General features: G+C 43.0%; 1 protein-coding gene across 4 annotated transcripts in view; it reads left to right on the forward strand.

Moving 5' to 3' along the window:
* LOC118211426 (potassium voltage-gated channel subfamily B member 1-like) overlaps positions 1 to 20,291 on the forward strand; it is a 37,243-nt gene that overhangs the window by 13,418 nt on the left and 3,534 nt on the right. The window lies entirely within an intron of this gene.

A 20,291-nucleotide genomic window follows, 5' to 3' on the forward strand; every position in this document is an offset into this window, starting at 1 on the left:
TTTTTTAATTCATTTTTATTTTTTCTGGATAGATCAAGGTCTCTCTAAACTGTACATGCTCCCAAAAAATGCTGAATCACCAGGTGAGGTTTAGCGCAGGTCTCGGGCTGAATTAGGCATTAAAAAGCTGAGAAGGTCTGAGGGTTGAATTGTTGAATTTCCCAGATGAATCCGATCTGTGTGTGAGATGCTTGTGTAATCTCAGAGCCCATCTCCACAGTTCAAAACACAGTGTTATGCTTTTCTTCCTGGGCAAACAGAGGGCAGAAGGCAAATGCATGTCAGGTCAATATTATAAATGTCCCGTGAGGTCACAGACTGTTCGGACAGTGTACACAGCGTGGGCTGGAAAAACACAACCCCACAGCCTAAACCCATACAGGAAGTATAGCTATTCATGCCGCTGCCAAACAGGCTGGTATTTATGGAAATGCATACAAGCATCCATCGCTCGCCTTGCACATGCTCTCATTGTGCAACCAAATGGAACTGTTCAGTGCCATTGTCTCGAATAGTCTGGAAAGATCAATGAGGCATGTGCTATCGTACTACTCATATGGCTGTTTTGTTGCAAGGGCTATGGATGTTTTGAAATAGCAATGGCGTGCAGTTCTGGTTCTGGTTCTGCACCAGCAACAGTAAACCAGTGGTTGGGGGCTGTGCAGAAGCACTCTCACATCACATTGGTCCAGTTGACTCAATTGGATTGCACCTGGAGGGACTGAGGGAACAGAGAGAATGGTTGCTATGGAGATCAGTGCATGTCTCCAGGCACACGTGAATGGCCAGCAGAGCCCAGTCGAATTTATTAATCAATACAATCCCCCACTCCTCCCCATGTGCACATACACACACAAACACACACACATACATGCTCATACACACACACACACACACACACACACACACAGCTTCTGTTTTTCATTGATTGGCACAGACTGATATGGGAACATTTAATCTTTTCCCAACAACTTCCTAAAGGTAAAATGAAATGGAACATAAAATGGAATGCTTTGGATGACATCAGAGAATGACACCTGAAAGATCAGCAAAGCAGAGACAGGCAGGGTGCTCTTTGAATAGGAGAATGGGCAGTTTGAAGCAGCACTAATTTCTGACCTGTAGTCCTGGAAACAAGGAAGTGAGGCTGGGGGGCAGAGAGTCAATAGATATTCAAGAATGTGCTGATACTCCAGACCCTGCCATGACATCAGATGGCTTCATGATTCCATACCCCTTAATGGTTTCTAACTAACTTATGATTATGGATTGCATCGTCATTTTAGAGGATTTTTATCATTCATAATTTTAGGCTCTATTATAATCCCAGCTTCATGAATATGAAATCTGTCACAATGTTAGATTCCTGAATGATTTTAAGTCGCTTTTCCACCGCATGGTACCGGTTAAACTCGACTCGACTCTACTTGACTTTTTTTGGTTTTCCATCGGGCAAAAGTTGTGGATAGTACCTGGTACCTTTTTTGGTATCACCTCCGTCGAGGTTCCAAGCGAGCTGAGGCGATACCAAAAGGTGACGTGAGAACACTGTAGACCACTGATTGGTCAGAGAGAATCGTCACTAGAATCGTCACCTTTGAGCAACCAGAGTCGTCTCATCGTCTGAGCTCTGATGTAGGATTTCCCAAACTCTCCAGTTTTTTTCAGCAGTCTTTTGTCTTGCTGCCCTCAGCCTCTTCTGAAACAAAATCTGTCTCCTTGCTGTGACAAACAGCCACATACCGAGAATCAAGAACACCATCCCTTCGATATCCTCCATTGTTCCTATGTGTGTCGCGTTGAAGATGATGCAATTTCATGTGGCGTCACTATGACGACCAGCTACATTGACGGGGGCACTATCTGCAGTGGAAAACGAAGTACCTGGTACCAAAAGCGAGTAGAGTTGAGTAGAGTCATGTCGAGTTGAGCTGGTAGCATGCGGTGGAAAAGCGCTTAAGTCTCTGCAACATTTCCTGAATTGAAGGAACACAGTACTCGACTGGCTGAGGTTTGTTATTTATACAATTGGCTATTTCACTCTGTGATGCTGGAGTGAAATAGCCAATTGTGGAGAAACACAATGAAGCAGGAATTCTGTCCTCCCATGAGCCAAGCTGGAATCTGAAGATAACACTACAGAAGAAAGGTTCAATATAATGTCAGACGTTTTGAGTTTGTGTGTGTGCACTACAGGAGATATCCCTGCTCCTTCCTGGAGTAATCAGGCAGGAGCATGTCCTCCTGGTAATTTTCTTTCACATTGTCAGGTAGCAGGACTCTGCTCTTTTCTGCCCCCAATCCAAAGTGTGAGTGGGTAACCAATGGCCCAAGATATGTCATTTTTTTAAAGAGAGGCAGTGTCGCCCTGGGACACACCTAGCTGACCGATGGGTGACCCTTCATCATAGGGAGGTCTCTCTCCCTCACTGTTTTAAAAAATAAATACAAAATTATGCAAACAGGAATAAATAATAAAAGAAAATACTTTTTTATTTAAAAAACAATTACACAAATATATTTGCGTATTTGTGGAACTGTGGGTCCGTATTTGTGCGTCCTGAGGTAATTTTGGATGCAGTGCACAGGTCGGATGATGCTGGAGGCAGGGAAGCTGGGGTTGGGCAGTGTAGGAAGCAGGAATCATTGGGATTAGATAGTATAGGAGATGGGGGAATTCCAGAATTTGTGGAGGACCATACTCTGGTTTTGAGCAACACATAAAACAGAGGAATACTGGAAAGTGGGTGGATGACAGTAATTTATGAAACTCCAGGGTTTGCCAACATTGATATGTGAGCAATGGGGAAAGAACAGGAAATCCATCTCCATTCTGTCTCATTAAATTCCAAGCTTCCTGTCCCATGACCCTGGGGTCGCCTTAAGCCCAGGGTTGATGGAAGACTAGTGTCATTGCCATAGTAACAGGTAGGCTTCCATTGTCAACACAGCGGTAGATCTGATCAATACTAAAATGATACACAATCACAGCTAATAATACATAACGACTACCGAAAGGAGAATGCTTCATTTCGATGATGCTTTTTTCGCAGAGGACTGCGACAGCATTGTCTGGAAACAGCTTGTGCTCAATGCTATAGCAAGGTCTGGGAACATGGCATAGGGACACATTAATCAAGCCCATGATTGCAAGAGGACTACTTGAGTGTGCGCAGTGGGGGGAATTCGCCTTGTCAAATGTTTTCTGGAAACACAACAGATGTGTGCAGCAAACAAGTAAATCAGTCCTGTTTTTCTTTTTGTGTATTTTTGTCCAGGAGGGAAAATTGATAACAAAGGAATGACAACGAAATCAAATTCTTACAATACAAGTTTACTTTTATTACTGTTACATTGATCCAGATGTCCCAGATGTGAGGAAGTAAACCATTCATTTTTCTTCATTTACCTTAGTAACGCATATTATTTGACTTTCAATGTGCAGAACGTGTGGGTGATGCAAGGGAAAGTATTACAGAATCCGCCCAAATCCTTATCCTCATACACGTAATTACTAAAGCTAAAGAAGAATATGTTCGTGGCAAAATTTCCCGGGAACAAATTCAGCTGAAGTTTATTTTAGTGATGAATGGGTTTAAAGTTCGTGGGAATGGTCCAGGGCAGGAAATACTGGTGGTGTGTGAGGTCAGCACTGTGGCGCAATTGCTCAGATCAACCATGCAGCCGTGTTTCCGCACATGATGTCATATCTTTATTAAACATGGGGCAATACGTGCAGTTCTCCCAGTGACGTGAGGACGGACTCGGACATCCGTGGGCTAAACAGAAGGAGGAAGGAGCCACCCTCTGGGGGAAAGATGAACAAAATTGCTATGATCTTCGATTGTTTCTCTTAACAAAATTAAGTGTTGTGGCTGTTGGAGCTGTGATTGCTTCCTCATCAGTGGCAGTAAAGCAGTTCAGTGAAGCGCTCTGGGGAGAGGGAGGGGGAGTGGGTGGGATAGGCAGGGTGCTTGAGCGCAGTGCACCAGGCAGGGTCTGGTCAGTCCATGTAAGGAAGGGGACGGCTGAGTGCAACGTGCCGAAGTGGCGCAACGTTTACACGCCACTGGATTTATGTGCCCAGTGCGCTCTGTGTCATCCTTTCTCTGACATCTGTTTATGGCTCTGAGAGAGGGGATTCCAGTCAACGTCCAGCAGCCACAAGACGCACAAGGGCTGATAAGTGCCCTCACTGACTGACTGACTGACTGACTGACTCTTGTAATTTAGGCATTCATTCCATTTGCTAATCATCTCCCCTTCACTTAAAAAAAATAAAATACACCAGTAGCAGGCATGGTGTGGGTGTAGGCCATCCACAGGCACGGTGCCACAGCATCACACTGGTTCTTTGCCCGCCCATTGGCCGGCTGCCTAGTTTGCTTTTTAGTTAGGATACGGCATTCATGAGTTCATTGGGAAAGAGGGGAGGCAGCATAATATATTCAGAGTAGTACTGCACAGAATAAGAGCCACATCGGGAGGTTACTTCCATAGGCAGCTATTTTTCCTGGGACATTCAGACACAAGCTACATCTGCCAACTTCTAAAACCTGTTCATGCATATGCGATGGATTTATGTTCATGCTTTTTTGCTCTGAGTAGCATTGCCTCTTTGAGGGGGGAAATTCCACATCTCTTCTGTGGCCTTTAGGGTCAGATACTGAGGAACAGTAGACTCAGGCCTGCTGAGCAATGAAGAATGCAGGAGTCTGGAGGAACACTGCTTGTGTACCTTGAAATGCACCCCAAAACACTGCTTCCAATGCAGAGGAGCAGCCAACAAGATCACGCTGGTGTCAAAGCTGGCTCAGTCAGCATGACAAGACCGTTTTTCTTTCAGACTTCCAGAAAGCAGAGCCATAGCATGTGACATCGCACACCTTTTGAAAGAACAGAAGGAGTGAGTGTGCTGAGTTTAGTGGCTGTTGTTTGTTTGAAAGCCACTTGATGATGCCATGCTCCTTTGTTTTACCATCTAACAGGGGCAACACACTTGCTCAGCTTTATCCCACAGCTCAATTGTAAATAGGCCAGCATTAGCATCAATAGCTGACTGAGCTGAGTTGGTTTTCTGCTCTGAAATAAGCAAGCCAAACACAGTTCAGCTCTACAGCACTTCATGAAGTGGTAGTTGAGAGACATTTTCATGTTCTATGCAGCTAACGATGACCAGTGTATGCAGTGATGGGCCCTGTGCCAGAGACAGTTTTTTAAGTGTGGAAAAAACCCCAGGCCTCCTCCCCGAAAATACTCCAATTTGTGCCTTGAGTTCTGACTTGTGCAGTTTGTACAATATTTTCACATGCAGCACTATTTGCAACTGTTTAGTCAGGCATGAGTATGTGTGTGTGTGTGTGTGTGTGCGTGTGCACGTGCATGTGTGCATGTAATTGTGCGCACATGCTTATTTTTTGGTTTATGTGACAGTTGGCACTTCTGTGTGAAAAGGGAAGGGTGCATCACAGCTTCCTAACTGACAGATGTGTGTGTAAGAGCTGTTCTGCGCTTCAATAATTGTGTAACACCCTTTATTCTTTCTCATTTTTGGGACATTTTTTGCTATCTTTAATGCAATTATACAAAAGGTTATGTTGTTTAAAATGGTTCTGTCAGTTGACAGAAATGTTCAACTTTTTCCTTTTCCGTTATGTTTTCCATTTCTGTTACTTTTCCTATCTCTTTTTACACCAGTAAAATGCTTGCATCTCAATACAAAATCCTAGAAATGTAAAACATGAAAGATGACATTTTTGGGGTTTCGTAATAAAACGCTTTGGGTTTGTAAGTTGTGAAAAGAATTTGACTTAAATCTCTTTAAGATTTTGCTTCTTTGCTTGGTACTCATTTTAAAAGCCTCTTTTGAAATCATGAAGTCACGGAGTCAGTTTTAAAGGTAGTTTTTCTCCCATCCTGTCAAGTGATAATGTATGGGGTGAGAAGACCCTTTTTTGGGACAGTGCAGCCTTGCAGCAGCTCTGTTAGCAGGACAATCATGCTGGCTTCTAAGCCACATCCCCCTGCCTCAGAAAAGAACCTTCCTTTTCTATTTATACACCTCCGCTGGAAGGGCTCTGATTTAAATATAGAGACTGAGTCGTGGAGTCTCTGCACCACTAATATCTATGAGACATCAATTATTTAGGTGAAAAATGTGGCGCTGATGAGGTGCACCTCTTTCAGCGGGTGAAATGTAAAGGCTGTTGGCATGCTTTGGCAGCCTTGCCATGTGTGTGTGTGTGTGTGTGTCTGCAGATCTGGGGAGGTACCTGGACTGATAATTTATTGATGAGTCTGAATGTTAATGTGTCCAGTCTCTTGCTCACCCACATGGAAATAAAATACGGAAAAGTCCACTACAAAACCAGTAACAGGTGTAGTTGGGGATCCTAAGATATGTGGTAGTGTGGCCCTCTCACATTACTTTGGCAACTCATTGCCTTTTAAAGGAGTTTGTACAAAAACATTGTCACAAACTCAATATCACTGCTGAGTATTATTTGAACAACCGTATGATACCTAATCTGGATAGCAATGTGTTGGCTGCTCACAGAGAATAAGAAGCTTGTGTTGCATTTGTTGCATTTTTGCTACTTAGAGAGAGATTTAAATGAGCAAAACAGAGATAAACAGGAAGAGAATGCGGAGAGAAATTGAGATAAACAGGAAAAGAACTGAGTAAGACAGTTCAATAGCAAGAGGAGAGAGGGAAAGAGGGGAGAGAGGGGGGAAAGGTTGTCAGACTGGCTCTGGACCAGCGACTCCCATAATCACCACCTGGCGGGCCGTGAGATGGTTGCCATGACAACGGTGAGCAGCAGCCCTGGCATAGATGGCACAGTTTGATTTTTTGATTATGTGTTCACAGCTATAGACCGGGTGCTGAGACCCCTGGGGGTTGGAGTTCACTGGACAATAGTGTGCTAGCTAAGTTGTGGAAAATGGCTCCCTACTTGGATTGTGATTGCTCACAGACCCCCAAGCTTTGCAGTAGGGAAGAGGAGAGGCACTGACCACACCCGGAAGCTTGATATATGAACCAGTCTGGAGTCCCTGAGCACTTTTTAATGACAGAACTGTATGTGCCTAGGAAGAGCATTATGAGAAAAAAGGTGAACTCAAAACTGTGCTTAGGCTGCGTGTTTACAAGTCCTAAACTGCTTTAGAGTGGTGAGGGTTTCCAAACAGCATTTTTATCAGAGAACATCACTTACTAACAGCATCTTTCCACACCTCGTTATCACCCCAAGTTGGATCTCCCATAACACAAATTCCCAATCGAAGAGTCAGCTCAATGAAAGCGGTGGAGCTTGGGGGAGGGGAGGGGAGGGAGACTCAAATCACCTCTATGGTATTGAGGAAAAGAAGATGTGATCATGACTTGGCAGGCTTTTTGCTGAAGAAGGTTTTTCCAATATTGCTTAATGGCTGCATTTCTTCAGCAGCTGGTAAAATTAATAATATGTAAGAATTTGTGGGGTACAGGCATCTGCAAAGCAGTTGATAGATATATTTTTAAATGTATGAGACAGCAAGGAGTAAGAGAACCAGTGTGAGACAACAAAGAGCAAGAGAACCAGTGCAAGGGAGCAAGGGGCAAGAGAACCAGTGCAAGACAACAAGGAGCAAGAGAACAAGTGCGAGACAGCAAGGAGCAGGAAAAACCAGTATGAGACAGCAAGGAGCAGGAAAACCAGTATGAGACAGCAAGGAGCAGGAAAACCAGTGTGAGACAGCAAGGAGCAGGAGAACCAGTATGAGACAGCAAGGAGCAGGGGAAACAGTGTGAGACAGCAAGGAGCAGGAAAACCAGTATGAGACAGCAAGGAGGAGGAGAACCAGTGTGAGACAGCAAGGAGCAGGAAAACCAGTATGAGACAGCAAGGAGGAGGAGAACCAGTGTGAGACAGCAAGGAGCAGGAAAACCAGTATGAGACAGCAAGGAGCAGGAAAACCAGTGTGAGAGAGCAGGGAGCAGGAAAACCAGTGCGAGACAGCAAGGAGCAGGAAAACCAGTGCGAGACAGAACGGTTCTTCTTCCGATTGTGCAAAGTGAATCTGAAGCACTGACCAGTCAACATGAAGTCCTTTACTGACATTTCCATCCCCAACATGGGAACCTTTACATCCAAGTATAAAGTTTAAAGTAAATTATACTGTAAATGACCAACTTGGACTAAATCAAAATCCAGATTAGTTTGCTGCTTTAACATATAAGTGGCTGTGTTTAGATGCTAGATTGATTTGAAGTTAAATTGATAGTACTTTTCTAGGAAGAACCTTTCCAGATTCTTCTTCTGTTTACATTACTGTTTTTTTCTCCACATTTGTGTGTGTTGACAGTGAAAGAGGCTGTTTTTCCTGACTTTGTTTATTGCAATAGAGGATTAATAAGGGCTAAGTAGAGGAAGTCAGTAGTGCTCTGTGTAAGTGTGTTATGTTATGTGCCTCATTCATTTTCCTTTTCAATATTTTATTCCAAAAATGTGGAATTTTTATTTATAAACCAGGAAATTATTTTAAAGGGTACCTTTAATCTATGAAGGTTCATGGCATGTTTTTGGAAATTCATTATGAGGCTTTATAAGATAATGTGGCATTGGTTCCTCTGTGCCTCTGAGTCCAGTGTTTCGGCTTGGGTGGACCTACACAGTGAGAGAGTGGATTCCTGCTCCTGGATCCTCCTCTAGACAGTTAATCAATGACTGCCTCAGTTGGCTCTATTATCACCGGAACCTTGGAGCATTCCTTAAGTAATCTGGTCTAAGAGAGGGTCACAGGATCACAATGTATTAAACACACCCACCCATCACACATGACCTATCAGAAACCCAGATAGGGAAGAGACCTGAGAGCATTTTGCAAAAGATGGAGTTGAAATGTTCCACTGCGCATCCTGGATTTCTCTACTGGATTTGCTCCCATCTTGGATTCCTGTGCTTCTTCCTGACTTCCCATAGGGACATTACATATTGTGCAGTTGCTTGATTGGAGTCAAAGTGAAATATATTGGGGTAGGGGTTGGGAGGGGGCGGGGGCGGGGCTGCTGCAGGGGCATCAGAGCAGAGAATCATTTTGAATAATTTTGAGTGCCAGGTGGGATGAGATATTTATAAACAAGGTACTTACAGTAAATGAATAAATCACATGCTGCTTTGGTGAGAGATGTGGCACATCCCGTAGGGCAGCTGACTATTGCATCTGGTGTTCAGTGTTCATTCCTCTACCATGACATCTTTTGAGGTCTGTTCCTTTCTTTATTTGTTACTCTGCTTTCTACATTTTTGAATAGAGTTTAAAAATATGAAAGGCGGGTAGACTGTGTGCTATCCGTTTACTTAAAAAACAACATACATATTGCATCAGATATGACTGTCTACCATGCAAGTGGGATGGAAAAACAAGAGGTAGAATGCTCTCAGCCCACAGACTCTACCTACTGTGACACAGTTGTTATCATGAGAAGACCTAGTGGGATAGCCCATACCTAACATGGGTACATGCTTCAATAGTCTCACATGGCCATGCCAATTAATAAAGGTTTCCAAAGCTAAGAGAGCAAAAGGACTGGGAGTTCCTGCATGGTCTCCTGAGTCACTGCAATATGACTGTAAGGTAAAATTTCAATTTTCCCAATCAGCTCTGTTGTCCCTTCACAACGGGACATATTCTTCCATGCCGCGCACACTGGTGGAGTTGTAAAAATTCCACTGCCGTACATGAGTGGAGCTGAGTGGAGCCATGAAATGCCCCAGGATGGGGAGAGCAGCTGAAAGCTGCTTGGGACTGTCTTTTTCGGCCCCATTTATTAAGGGGAAGCTTCAAATGGCTTATCCTCCTGGAAGAGTTGAAGGAATCAGATGACAGGGTATTACCCTCTTGGAGCTGTGGCCATACCAGGTGAAGGGTCAAGAAGAACTTCAATTGGGGGCCATAAACTGCTGCTCTGAAATCCATGGACAATGGCCCAGGCTCTCCTGGGTAAGACAAAACTACTACCATGGACTGAAAGAATGCATCATATGTATTTGCATATGGATAACTAAGGATGATATGATAAATGTGGGGGACTGTGAATAATATCAAACATAGACAAGCACACTGAACGGGTATGAGATGGTATATGGGGTTATGATCACAAGTATGTAAAGCATAGTATATTTAGGTATGCCTGCATAAGTGTTTGGGTCACAGATGGGTCACCACCATGGACTCCCATAGAGAAGTATGTGGAGAATTGATAGGTAAAATCATAGGATCATGTGCCATCGTACAAAGTATCTTATTGCTGTCACTGGATTTTGATACTTCTCCTGTGTCTACAGAGGAGGAGGGGAAGTGCAGTTTCTCTCTTCCTGGACGAGTAGGGGGGTTTCTTGGTGGGGCAGATGTCACCGGCCTATTCGTGTCCAGACCTTATTTGGGCAAACCAAGGGAGCTGTGGGGTGTGGAAGGCTTTCTCAGGTTTGGATTTAAGGGAAGTCCCTTAACATTCGGGGAGAATCTGCTTAACAGTTCTCCTGGTACCATAGTCTTTGCTGTACAGAATATTTGGGCATTCATCAATACTCACTTTGTGTTCCTTTTCTTTGTCCTAGTTTGTTACTTTGTATTTCTTTTCTTTTCATAGCGGTCTTTTGTCTTGCTTTGTAAAATAAAGTGTTCATCTTTCTCATCATTGAAACTGCCTATCTTCGATTATTGCCAACGGTCATATTGTGTCATAATAAACAGTTTTTTTTCCTTTTTCAGAGCTGCCAATGCACGTATACGCACACTCACATACATGTATTCACATGCATCTTCACTTTACAGGATTTGAAGTTAATGGAGTCAGATAAACATGTTTTCCTCCCTGCGACTAAATATAATTCCTTACATGACCAAACAATCAACGTGTTTGTCTGACTTGGAGACACATCAATGGAGTCTCTCCATTGGGCGTCCCCATTTTGGGGCACTGAAAGTAATAGTACAAAGTTCTGTTTTTTTTTTTTCAGAGATTTTTGCTTTCAATCTTGTCTCCAGCAATGAAAACATATGTTTTATAGTTAAATTTCATAACGTATATCCTAGAGGCTACATAAAGCATATTTCCAACCGCAATATATTCTGTATATTGTTTTCTTATTGGTTTTCACAATTACAGTACAAGAAATTGAAATACAATATCAATCATGAATGCTCAGAAAACATGGACCACCCTTTATTTAAAGTGACCATGGAGCATAATGTGAAATTATTCATAAACATGATCATATCTCATGTTCATCCAATCCATGGTTCCAACAGTCACCTTTATGTGATATGCATGACAAAACTGTGTTTCTGCCCAACTGTGCCATAATCTGAACTGTTCTGGTTAATCACTTCTGTTTCTCTATGGTTCCATTATTCCATTATTAGATGTTTAAATTATTGATGCTGTGTCCTTACTAAATGACAAGGTTAAGAATGAGGAACTGCCTTTATTGTGTTACCTTGTGTAACATAAGTTCCATTGTCTGGCAGTAGAAATGAACCAGCTTTCCAGAGAGTCTGGTGTTTCAGGAGGCTGTTTGTATCCAGACCCCATCCCTCTCTGGACCCTACTGCCTCCAGGCTTTCTGTTTCAGCCGCGTGGCACCAGCAGGCTATCACAGCTCTGAAAGCTCCAGGCAGTCCCCCATGCTGAAAATCTGAATTTCCTTCTTTTTCTTTCTTTCTTTTGTTCATTATTTCTTTCTTTCTTTCTACTCTCTCTCTCTCTCTCTCACACATTTTCTCGTATTTTACACGGTCTGGTTCATACGACTTCCTCCCTCCCCAGGGAGAACAGGAACTTTCTCCTTAACGGGAAGTTTGCTTGGCAATTCTGTGAAACACGTTGTCCTTTTCAACTTTTTTCTCTTTGTGAGCGCTGTGAACATAACCTTTCTTCTTTGGGAAGTTAAGATTGTGCTGGCTGGTCTCTATGACCAAACTCTGCTCACAGTGGTTTTATATTGTCAATACATGTTATGTTTTTTTTCTGTTGCAGGACCTGCTTTGCTGTTCATTGTGTTTCGGTTCAAGTTTTTCAATAGATGACATTTCGTTGGTGTTGTGTGTTGTGTTGTGCTCTGATGGTACTGCCCTGAGGCCGCTTTGTGTTAATAGTTGCTAGTGTAGAGAGCTTCATTTTCAGCTGTCTGAGGGGGCATTTCTCTATGCTCAGCTTTTGGTATTTTGTGGCTCTGCAACGACAAAGGTTTGAGTGATTTAGATGTTCCCATAGCTGAACTTCAGTATTTTATTCAGTGCTGATTAGTAGTGGATATTGGCTTAATTCAACTCAGAGAGCTCTACTCAGAGTTTTTCTTTGTACAATTAAAATTATTTCACAGAATTCTGCTTGCAGATATTCATCTTGGGGTTTTTACAATTTTGAAAAAAAAAACTTGTTCTGTCACTTTCTGGTGTGGGTAGACTGTGTGCTATCCTTTTTCTTAAAAAAACAACATACATATTGAATCAGATGTGACTGTCTGCCATGCAAATGGCATGGAAAAACAAGAGGTAGGATACCCTCAGCTCACAGACACCTCAAACTCTCATTTTGAAAAACCTTGTTCTCTCGCTTTCTGGTTCTCTTCTGTCTTTGTTCTCACTCTTGGTTCTCTCACCTTTCTCAGTCTCATTGGTTCAGCGCTTTTATTTCTCTCTTCTGTCACCTCTTGCACGCTCTCTTGAGGTCTTCATTTTCTCTCTCTGCCATGTCCTTTAATCTCTCCAGTCTTTTTCCTCTTTCCTATCACCTCCCCCCCACAACCCCTCTCCCTGTCTGTCTTGATGTTAATGTGTTTTCCAAGTGGCAGCTGGCTTGTGAAAAGGTTTCCTGTGCTTTAGATGTGCTAATGGTCCCAGTACACCCACCAAGGAGGCGGGGTATGTGGGTCAGGATGACAGAGTGAGGTCAGCGAACTGCCTTTACGGTTCTGCCTGTAGTCAACTTTGTAGCATTGCCACTAAAATGCCCTCACCAATCTGTCTGTAAATGTCTGCTCTCACCACTGGGTCTGTAGATGTCTGCCCTCACCACTCTGTCTGTAAATGTCTGCTCTCACCACTGGGTCTGTAGACGTCAATTGTTGTTATGCTTGAGCACATGCTACTCTGAGCTGTCATATTCAAGCATGAATCTCCACCATTTAAGGTCATTCCATGTATCATTAACTTTTTGGAAAGGATTAATGGGCATTTTTCTATAAAAACTATGGGAGTAATGTAATAACTTAAGTGTGAAAATACACCTGTCCATTACAGCAGGACTACACATAATAGGATTATCACCACTTCTCTTTTTCCTACACCTTCCAGTAGAGAATTGTTTTGTGTCATATTTTGAGCTCCGCTTCACGTACTTCCCACTCAGGCACGTACATGAAGCGGAGCGGCAGGTTCTGGAGTGCTGGGTAAATAAATAAACATCTATGCTGCAGATCAGCAGCCAGAAGAAGACCATAATAAAACTTCTTGTAATAGTAGGCTTTATATAGAAACTCAATCCTATTATAGTTATCCTGTACTGTCCTAACCCTTTGGTGACAAACATTCTTCATGGTGCCCCCTCTTCCCTTCCCTTGACACACACATGCACACCTATGCACACACACAGTATTCTTATTTTCTTTCTCTCTCTCTCCCTCTCTCTATTTTCTCTACAGCTCACAGCTGTCTCCCTTCTTACCAGGTCCTCGACTGGTGTAAATTAATGAATTCATTCCACCTTCCTGTCTCTTCCTCTAACAAGCAGCACATTCGGTGAGACGTGGAAGGATGCTCTTGACACAGTTCCTTGCTTTGCTCCTGAGAGAGCTGTGCTAAATCGAGTCGTTCGCCCATCATGCGATACTCTGCGGCTTTCCCCCTGCCTCACTCTCGGCTTGCATTACTTCTTGGCTCGCCCCTGAAAGACTCCCAGCCTCATGGCTGCTGGGCCCCACCGTGGTGTTGGACTCCACTCCCAGTGACGGTTAAGGGAGAGATGGGCAGATACGGAACGTGCTATTTATGCTCGTCCACCATTACATGAGGAGACAAGGATCCCCTCGTGAGAAGATAAGTGTGGGCGTGCGGCATGGTTCTGCTTCTCTGATCCGTCTCCGTGTCTGCAGTGATCTTGAAAGAAGCAGTGAAGCTGGGAGACCTGTTCTGCCGTCTTCCCTTTCACGCTTAGCCGCACAAGGGCTGCACCCACCCCACCTCGCTCTGCCGCTCCAGGGATAGGCATAAAGCACAGCCCCGAGTGGGACGTTACATATTAGGGTGGCCAAACAGGAAGGGGGACATTCTAGTCTAATTACTGAGGGGGAGGAGAAGGGGCGTGGTGTGCGTGGGGGCCAGAAGGTGTGCCATAGATCCCCAGGCTACATTAGCTCAGCACCTAACAGCTCCATAATTCCTGACCATTACTCATAACTTCCTCTAATCTCCCAGCAACTGGAGCTCCATAATTCTGCCGCTTAGTCAGAGCAAATAAAATTCATACATAAAATTCTACATTGTGTGAGGTTTTATCTGTAAATAGTGCTTAGCTTAAGGACATATACTTCTACACCTACTACTGTAACACCCACTCCAGTCCCTAACTGCACAGACATAAACATGCATTTAATCAGTTTAGTGAAGCGTAGTGAAGGATGGGGCTTCAGTTTGGCAGCAGTTGAGTAGCCCTGTGAGTAACATGGATTGCTGGTTGGGAGCTGGTGGGCTCCAGAGGTGATTGTGGCTTTGTGCTAAAATGACACTGTGTGACTGTAAGTTCTTTGTTGCTTTAGCTTGTCTTAGTGGTGAGTGGGTTTGGCAGAGTTATCTCTATGCTGGGTTATTCTGGTGAAAGTCTCTGGGGGCACTTTGTAGATCAGAAGTGGGCTGAGTCAAGTTGACACCGTGGTGAACAAACATAGGTAGCTAGGTAATGATGTTTTTTGTTGCGGCTGTGCTGGGTAGTAGACTTTTTGTGTGGTCCACATATTGGTTAGTGGTGTTTCTCTGTGGTCTGCATATTGGTTAGTGGTGTTTCTCTGTGGCCTGCATATTGGTTAGTGGTGTTTCTCTGTTCCCTGCATATTGGTTAGTGCTGTTTCTCTGTTGTTTGCATATTGGTAAGTGTTTTTCTGTGTTCAGCATGCTGGCTAGCGGTGTTTCTAAGGTGAAGGTGCTGGGTACAGGTGTTTGTCCACTGTCACTGGCTGCGTTCCCAGAATGTAATGATAAAGTACTTTAAGACAGCTGGTCATGCCTCAAATGGTCTCCGGCAGTCGCAGATGCACCTGCGGTCACTCACCGCACAACCGCCTGTGCTAAATGAAGCAGCTCATTAAATGCAGTTCACTCACGTCTCTGTGCCAGAATATATCTGGCCCTGATCTGATGAGCATACGTCCTGGTTAAGGCTTGCTTTGATCAGTGAACATTGAAGCAACGTGTTCCCTTTTACATTTTAATGGAACATTGTGTTGCAAGGTAATCATTTTCCACATGCATGCAACAGAGAAAAAAATCCAGGTAAAAACATCATAGACTGATTTAGACATGCTACAGTAAACATACGTGTTATAAATGACCCAAAATGTACTGAAGGCAATGATGTAACAATGAATATATATATATATGCACACACACAGGCAAACACGCATATTTTTGATCATGACACATCTGTCATTCTGTACTTGTGCATTAAAAAACCTCTTTGCTGATCTATACAGGTCAACGGTGAAATGAGCATTTGCATCACAGAGCAACTGGGGCTGCTTCAATCAAATATGAGCCTCGGGCTGCTTCAAAAGATTCTGAAATTGAATTACTATTCCCAAAGATAAATGTGTGTTGGAGTGAAGAGGGAGGGTGAGAACCTGGGCTGTCTCTCCCTTCAGGATCTGTCCATGAGGGAGCCCGAGCCTGAGCTGCTGGGATGCTCTGTTAGCTCTAAAAGAGCTCACTGTTCTTTATCATTGCACTGTCAGAGTCTAACACACATGCCCAGTTAGAGTTTGAACCGCCTTTATCAATGCCTTGCAATGGGAACACAAAGTGCTTCCTCTCTATAAACACTAAAATCATCCACTCCACTGATTGCCCTGGATTTGAGCTGTTCTCCACAGTTGCTTTTTAAGCACAATGCAATCGGTTTAGGACAGAATACAGGACAGCTCAGCAAAAACTCTCAAGAAGAAAAGTGGATACATCTGTTTAATTTAAGTTCTGTTGAAATGGCTTAAGTGCACATTCTACACCTGTTTCCTGTTAAGTCAAGCGGAATGTTAACTGATTTACCTAAGCTGTGTGCATGCCTTTCTAATGTGCCTCAGTAAAACGTCCGTGTGTTCTCACCTACTGCTCCCTGGCTGTTGACCCTGAAATGTCTTTGCAATTAAGCCTTCCAGAATGTGTAAAGATGAGCGGACATTGTGAAAGAAAGGGATAACTGACTATTAGTAGTAAAGGCAAGGGATCTTAGAACCACCATTACATGACACATTTTTTAAATCACTTAAAACAGTGTTTCTCAACCCTGGTCCTGGGAACCCACTGCCCTGCATGTTTTAGATGTTTCCCTGCTCCAACACACCTGATTCAAATAAATGGGTCGTCATCACGCTCTACAGAAGCCTGATAACGACCCATTCATTTGAATCAGGTGTGTTGGAGCAGGGAGACCTCTAAAACATGCAGAGCAGTGGGTTCCATGGACCAAGGTTAAGAAACACTGACTTAAAATTTACATTTTTACCATTCATGCATTCGCATTGTGAAACATGTAGTGCGACAGTTCATGTAATCAGCCTTGCTTAAAGGAATAACATTTGCTCTTAACTTTTAGTCATAATTCAATTCAAAAGTCAAGGATTATCTTCTCCAGCATAGATTAACTAAAGGAACTCGCCAAACTGTGTGGGTGAAGGGAAAAATATTATATTATATGTAATATTATAATTATTGTTATTATTATCAAAATAAAGTGCTAAAATATTTATTGAATCCAGGCTTATGGCTGTGCTTTACCTAGGAAGGGAGCCTGTAACCTTTGGTTTACAAGACCAGTTTGTTGCCCTCTATACTACCCTACCACCTCTATAGCATTCAAATAAACATGCTGGGTGAGAGGTGTGTCTGAGCCTCTAGTCACAAATAAGGCCCCGTCCACACGAAAACGGCATTTTAGGTCACTGAAAACGAAGCTTTTTGAAAACGCCTTCCAAGGTGGAGATTTTTCAAAACTCCAGTTTCTCTGTCTTCGCGTGGACAAGAAAAACGGAGCTTTATGAAAACGCTGATGTCATGACGTCAACTCGCGCATCAGTTACCATGGCAATTGGTGTATTGCACATGCGGCAATCGTTTTAGCGTTCTCCTGTGGACGGAGATATTTTTTAAAACGCCGGTCGTGTGGATAGGATTTTTTTTTTTTTAACGGAGGGGGAAAAAACGACGTATACGTGTGGACAGGGCCTAAGTTCCCCTGTGAGAACATGGATTCAGTCCCCTGCCATGACGTCCTCTCAGCCATGATCTTTTCCCTCTGTTACCCTCTCTGCTTTCTGTTTGTCTGAAGCAGGGTGTCCAATCATCTAATCATCCAATCATAGTCTTCAATCAATACCTTTATATGTCGTTTCAGGTGTGTTGGTGCTAGGCTAAATCAAACACTTGCACCCACACCGGCCCTTTTAAGATAAGACTGGATACTCCTTGAATAAATCAAAAAACACAAAATGAGGAAGGAATGTCCACTCTCCTCCACAAAAAAATGTTTTTTTTTTTTTTTTAAAGGTAAAAACTGCTTGTGTAAGCCCTCGCAGGCTTACTTACATACAGAGAGGGGCATACCACAGTCGAGAGTTCTATTCTATAGCCCTGCACCATCCCTCTCATATCCCCTTAGCTACATTGAAACTATTGAAGTCTTTACAGAGGCTTCAGCTAAGATTCCCTCCCACAGACTCGTACACCTTCAGCTAGCCACAGTTTTCCTGAGCTTCCCATTGATCCTGTCCCACACTGTTAGCAACACAATGCTCAGCCCCCGCTTTCTCCTGCGCTGTTAGCCAGTGTATGGATTGATGTTCCAGCAGACCTGCCCACCCTTTCTTCCACTCTCTACACGCCTTATGCAGTCAGCAGGCACTGCAACCCGGCCGGCTGCCCTCTCTCCTCCCTCCATCCTGGCCCAAAGACCATGGCTGGCTTTCCAGGCTCATGCCAGGATTAATTAAAGCTAATGAGTGCTGAGCGGTGCAAGGGTGTAATCCTGCAGGCCGAGACGGTGACTTGACGGTGACCTTGCGCGTGATTGACAGTGGCCTCCGGGGTGTGGCTCCATCCCCTCCCTCGTCAAGCTAAATAGCCTGTCCTGAGCCTTGTTAAATGAAAGCGTTTTGCGTTTTCACTCATTTTCACAGATAGCAGTATCGTTTCAAATGGCATGTCATGAAAATTCTTCGCTTGCTAATTGCAAATAAAAACTACAGGCCTCTCACACGTTTAATTCTTTCCTTGCAAGTATGGCGTTTCATTTCATTGTACAGTAATAGAAGTAGGACATAAAAGTTCATTTTTTAGAAGTATACTTAAGCACATCAAGTTTGTTTTTATTTTAAGTATATTTTTATATACTTTCTAAAAATACATTTGCCCATTTTGGGTATACTTAATGTATTTCCTGAAAATGTATTTTAAGTATACCATGTATTAACTATTTCTACACTTTGTATCCTAAAGTGGTGTACATTACAAGTATTTTAAAATTGTGATCTAAGTTAATTTCTGGAAGTAAAGTGAAAGAGCACTTTAAGTACACTACCTGGGAGTTCATACAGAAAAAGTATACTTAAGGTATACTTTTATAAGCTTCTTTTTGTAAGGGCTGACAGTTCTGTACTTCCTGGCAGCCGGCAACTTTCTGGGGGGTGTCAGACAATGCCATGGAAAAAGCAAAGCCTCTGTGTCCGAACCTTGGCTCTTCACACCTGTGGCCAGCCCACGTAGAGCAGAGGAGTGCTACAATGTTGCACACAAACACATAGGTTCAACACAAAACCAAAACGAGGCAGGGGATGAGAAAGATAGCCGATTTACTGATTGCATACATGAACACACTGTGATGTATTTGTGGCTCGCAATTGTGATTTCTATGTGAAACAGAGCAGGAGAAAGCTATCGCATCTTGCACATCTCAGCTTGTACATTGCAACTTTCATGAAATGAGCCCTTTATTTATATATTAAGCCCAGTTTCTACTTTGTGGTTTATCGCTCCACTGGACACATAGTCACCATTAGATGATTATTTCTCTCATAACATCCCTAACTTAGCAAATCTATTCTAAAAGACATTCTCAGACCTCTTTGGCCTGGGGTTGAGGTAGCATGGAAACAGAGTGGTAAATGATACATTTCACGGAAATACATAATATCACAATTTCTGGGGTGGGAGACCAGCACCCTTCAGCCACCACCAACAGCAACACCTGTGACATCAGTCCCTTCCCCCTGCTCCACAAATGCCAAGTCGAGTCAGCTCCTTTCTGTCACTCGCCAGACACAGAAGCAGACTCGCTGAGAGAGGCTGGAGTTGCTACAGAGATGAGAAATCGCAATGCTGCTGTGCTTTAATCTTGTCTCATGTGCCTGAGCACACCAGGGGCTCGCATATTCCTCTGAAATTAGTAATCACTCCCTGGACCAGATGGTGAGCTTTACCACTGAGCATGATGACTTTAGAAAAATTGTTGCAGTGAAAAAGTTACTGTTTGAACACCTGGTTTATTTTCCTCAGAAGCATTAGGCCTACCATTATTATCATTTTGATAGTTTGTAATTGAATGTATCAATCAAAACTGAATTCCAAAGTTTCCTTTGATGAATTAATAACAATGAGAGAATGAAATGCATGGAAAGTGTGTGTTTTCCCAGCACACGTGCATATGTAATGCATCTCACTTATTGATACATTTTTCATTGATACGTCCTCCGCACTAAAAAAAAAAAAACCTGATGTAGCGATAGTGAAATGTTTCTTTTCTTTATTTATGCATTTATTTTTGAGTATACAGTTTAGTTGTTTTTTTTTTTATCTCACCATAACCAGCAGCTCCTTAAAACAATAGTTGTTCTATTTTTCCATGAATTTAAATAGGTCATAATGAGAACAACACAGGAGTAAAATAATTTCTAAGACAACCTTATTTTCTGATATATATATATTTGTTACCCGGTGATATTGATTATTACAGGGCTTTTGTATTAAATGTCAGCTTGTACTATTCT

The sequence above is a fragment of the Anguilla anguilla genome, chromosome 13, assembly GCF_013347855.1.
Source record: "Anguilla anguilla isolate fAngAng1 chromosome 13, fAngAng1.pri, whole genome shotgun sequence".
Lineage (NCBI taxonomy): Eukaryota > Metazoa > Chordata > Actinopteri > Anguilliformes > Anguillidae > Anguilla > Anguilla anguilla.